Source organism: Octopus bimaculoides, chromosome 6 (genome assembly GCF_046866305.1).
Source record: "Octopus bimaculoides isolate indiv1 chromosome 6, ASM4686630v1, whole genome shotgun sequence".
NCBI classification, from domain to species: domain Eukaryota; kingdom Metazoa; phylum Mollusca; class Cephalopoda; order Octopoda; family Octopodidae; genus Octopus; species Octopus bimaculoides.
The window spans coordinates 5,128,227-5,133,226 of record NC_142933.1 but is presented as its reverse complement, the minus strand read 5'-3'; positions in this window follow the sequence as shown (position 1 = coordinate 5,133,226).

Below are 5,000 nucleotides of genomic sequence, written 5' to 3'. Positions count from 1 at the left end.
TTTGAACTTAGACGGTGAGTTGAAACCGCGGCAAATAATGAACCTTCATTTCTCATTCTGTTTGTAGCTAATTTCCCAATAATTCGTGTATCATCTTTATCAAGAAACAAGAGGAGAACAAAAAATAAACAAAAACGCGTGTGGTTAAATAAAGACTTAAAGTGTTTGCCAAATTTAAAACAAAAAAAGGACTGTCAGGCGTGGAACGCCTTTTGAATCTATATTTACGTGGCCAAGTTTCAAATATAACGAAAGCACTGAGATTTTAGAAATTAGCAAGATGCTAAGTGGTCTTCTTTGTGATAGCTTAATAACATGTTACACAAAGCCAGCCTGTTTCCTACAAAGGTCACCTTACTCAATTAAAACTTGCACCAGGAAGTGCTGAGACTGGTGTATTCTATATCTGAAACAGGCTGATGTTATGGTTATTTGAAGAAAGACTTTGGGCAGTGTCCCCTCGTTCAGGACCAAGTTGTGAATCAATCAACCACAGCAACAACAAGAGGAATATCAGCGACAGTAATAATAGTATTCAGTTTCGTTGCTCGTATTGTTGTTGTTGTTGTTGTTATAGTAGCGGCATCGGTGGTGGTAATGGTTGGGCTTGAGGTTTAGCCTGAAATCGCCTTTAATCAAGCAGATATAATTGCAAAGATACTTCAGTGAAGCCCCTCCCGGATATTTGTTCCAGCCACACCTGGACAAGCGACTATATCAATTATTGCGCGGTTTTGTGAGCATCATGTTGTGGCTTATAGAACATACGGTTGCTATCTTTCATACCTTCACTGATTCTCGTGTAGTGTCCCCGTAAAATTGTTAATGTATTACTTGTTTCAAAATTTTCCAGCGTCTACATAGATACAACAGAATAGGTATGGACCAATACTCGTTCGCCCATTCTAATACGTGTCTTAAAAGTAAGGCTTGTTATACATTGAACGATATTCTCAAGACTCGTGTAATTTACCATGGAGCTGAACGTTTCAATATAGTTCTACACATAAAACTATGCATATACTCTTTTATTCTTTTGCTTTTACTTATTTCAGTCATTTGAATGCGGCCAACACTAGTGGTCAAAATGATGGTGGGTACAAACACAGAAAAAAAAAAGCACACACACACAAACGCACACACATACACACACATATACGACGGGCTTCTTTCAGTTTCTATCTACCAAATCCACTCTCAAAGTTTTGGTTGGCCCGAAGCTATAGTAGAAGCCATTAGCCCAAGGTTCCACGCATTGGGACTGAACCCGGAACTATGTGACTGGAAAGCAAGCTTCTTACCATAGAGCCATTCTTATAATAGCTAGTATTTGATGTACAAATTCCCAAAGGCATGTATTCATTTATTCACTCTCTTCCCCGTTCTCTCTTTCTCTCTCTCTCATACACACACACACACACACACACACACACACACACACACACACACACACACGCTTGTCTTGAGGACTGCTATCGACGTATCTCTGATTTATACCTTTCACTGAAAGACTTATATAATACTGGACATCTGACGGCCAAGCTGAGTCATTCAGGCGGTTACTTCGAGAATGTTTCTTTAACATCCTTTCAATATCTGTATCTCAAATGTCAGAGTTCCTCTATGCTGGCAATAAAAGTACCAAAATCATTGAATACACAGAAAGCATTCCCTAAGAGTGCAGTATGGTTCTCCATTTGACCTGTAGCTTGGTTTGTGAAAGATGGGGCTAGTTGCAGCGTTGTACGTCATGTGCCAGTCGTATTAATACTCCTCATGCAGAGATTTCCTTAGAAAATTGGAAATGTGGCCAAGAACTATCTAAAATGCCTGATATTATATTTATATGTTGAAGGGAAGCGAGGTATTACTGCCATTCAATACCATTCTTTTTATTATCTGTGTAATTGAAACAGTTATTTGCCGTTTATGTAAAGTCCTCTGTTGCACCAGTATTTTCCACTTTTATTTCATAATTTGAGTTCTCTTTCAGCTGCCAGAAATATTTCGACGAGTATGTAGCATTTCTCTCATCGGTGTGCATGTGTGGGTGTTCGTGTGTGTGTGTGTGTGTGTGTGTGTGTGTGTGTGCGTGCGTGTGTGCGTGTGCATGTGTGTGTGTGTTTGTGTGTGTGTATGTGTGTGTGTGTGTGTGTGTGTGTGTGTGTGTATGTAGGATCTGCCAACATGCGTGCGATTTAATCCCAGAACATAAAGTTATATAATTATATTATACAGAACTTTTCTCGCGATCAGTTCTCTATCATTTCAGCTGCAGCAGTTAAAAGAAAGGCAACAACATTCACCAAAACTTAAAGTCTATACATTAAGTGAAATAGGAAGCAATTCGTGTTGAACAAGTTATACAGTAAGTAGGGGTTTAATTCCGAACTGACTTTCAAAGTGAGATCTGATTTATGATCTGTAGTTCCACGCTTGCTTTCTTAATAAGTATTAGAAAATCATTCGTTTTCAATACTGAACACAAATAGACCTGATCAACGAACTATGCTTCTGTCACAAAATAACAACACAAATGCCATGAGAATTCATTAGGATCTGATTTAAGTGACGTTCATATTGGAGTTTGCTTTTCTTTCCTTTTTTTTTCTGTTTTCCTTTCCGGAAATATCTTCATAGACACATTGAACATTGAAGAAAAGGAAAAGAAGATGATTATACGTACAGGAACAAAAACAAAGCTCTATATCTAATTATGCATGAATACATAGAGAGATAATTCAAAGAAAACAATCAATAAAAGAGTTTTCCTTTCTAGAATTTGTACCGAAATTATTTGATCTGAAATCGATCGTCTGTTTGTAAAAATATTTTCACCAGTATGTAGTTCAATGAAGCATTGTCACATGAGTATACATTTAGAAATGAAATAAAAAAAAAGTCAATGCAGTGTTGGATCTAGTGAGGAATCTAAGAAGCTAGTCAATAATTAATTCAATATTTCAGCTGCATCATGTTGTATAGTTATAGTCGGGAACGAAGGAAAATATTAAAAAGTAAAACTGAAAAGTAAACAGCATCAAGGACGCCGTGACATACAAGAGAGCGACACAGTCAGTCTGAGGATCAGTAGGATTTTTTGACATTTATACCAGCCAATTAATTTGTGACAATCAAGAACCTCTTGATGATTGTCGATTTGTGGTTTTTAGGTGCTTAATTAAGATAGCTTCTTTGAAAATCCATATATATCACTGTGTTGATATAGTGATACGTAATGTTGGCTAAACAAATGCATCAAGGTTGCTCTATTCACCGAATCATAGTTCATTTGTTGTCGCTTTTATTATTGTGATCAATACTAACAACATCTATAATAATTCACTAATGATATTCTCAGGAATAACGACAACATTATTTGCACATTTTTATGCATAAACACTGGTGAGAAATATAATTAACCGAAATATGTACTGAACAGTATTATATAAAGTGCAATAAAATATGTTTATAACAGAAACCTTATAAGCTGCTACTCCATAAAAATGCACACACATACAAATGCGTATGTACGTATATGTACATATATGCAATATGTATGTATGTATGTATGTATGTTTGTAGGTATGTACAAACGTAGTTGTGGAAGGTTTGATTTCGTGTAAGTTATAATCACCAGCCAGCACAACAAATGTACTAGACATACAAACAAAAGAACGTTGGTGGGTGTCATGCATTTAGTTTAGTAGAGTGCTAAAAGATGGCGCGCTTGGAAAACTAACCAGCACTCGCTTATGCATGAAGCGACACAAATTCAAAGTTAAATCTAACTTTACCTGTGCCTCAGAAAATCTTATTTATGTAATAAAAAGCTCGGGCTGCCACGAGAACTACATAGGGTCCACAGGATTATCGCTCAGACGTAGATGCACTCTGCACCGCCAGCAGATTGCACACCCAGAATACCGAATGATAACTTGTAGTTATCATATTGAGAAATGCGCAAAACAAATGCTACCACAATTTATAATCTTTCCTTTTTATCAATGTGCCATTAAAACACCAACACAGATTAGATTAAATAAGGAAACCTTTTTCATTCAAAAATACAATCCCAAACTTAACCATTGCTAACACATTTAAATAAGGAAATTCATCACACCACTGAGGAAAAAAAAGGGGAAAAAAATATAGAACAAAACCATGGTAAATTAATCAAATTCTACCACCTCCTAGATTTCGATTATCTCCCCTATACTGGAAGAAATCCCTAATTACCTCCCCCTATCTAGAACTCTTCTTTCTCAGACTGGAGCGAACACGACACAATGAAGTACAGAAATTTGAAAAAACAACACGAAACCGGTTATTTCTCAAAATACAATGTTTATATACCAAAATGATTTTATAACATTTTTCTAACATTTTTCTTACATAATTTAAATATATACTTTAACCAAGTAACACAAGCCTTCTGTAGTTTTTTCACTCGTATTGTCTTTTATATATATATATATATATATAGATATATATACATACTCTTTCCTGTTCTAATTTTTTTTTTTTTTTTAAAGCTTAGGAAGTCAGTTCTCTGAAACTTATCTGCTCCCGAGTTAAGTGGCGCATAAAGTAACCAATATACTCCGATAGTTTCGTTCTGCAATGCTTCTTGGTACATCATCCCATCGTAGGTTTACAACTGAATGTTGCAGTCGATCACGTGGTATCCCTGCGTCGTTGCCCCTGAGGGTTCCACGTATGACTTAGTTAGCGGGTCTGTTTGTCGGCACACTTACGACGTATCCCAACCATCTCAGTTGGCACTTGCAGATGTTGATGGACACTGGGCGTTGGTCTACCATTCTGATCTCCTCGAGTGGATACATTTTTGAGGTTTCTCTATGGATTGTTGCTCTATTTGTTATTCTTGTATTTCGGGGTTGCTCTTTGTTGCATTTTTGTTCTGTAAATTCCTTCTTTGTTCTCATTTTGCTCCTTTTTTTCTACTTACTCCAATTCTGTTCGCAGACCTAAATATT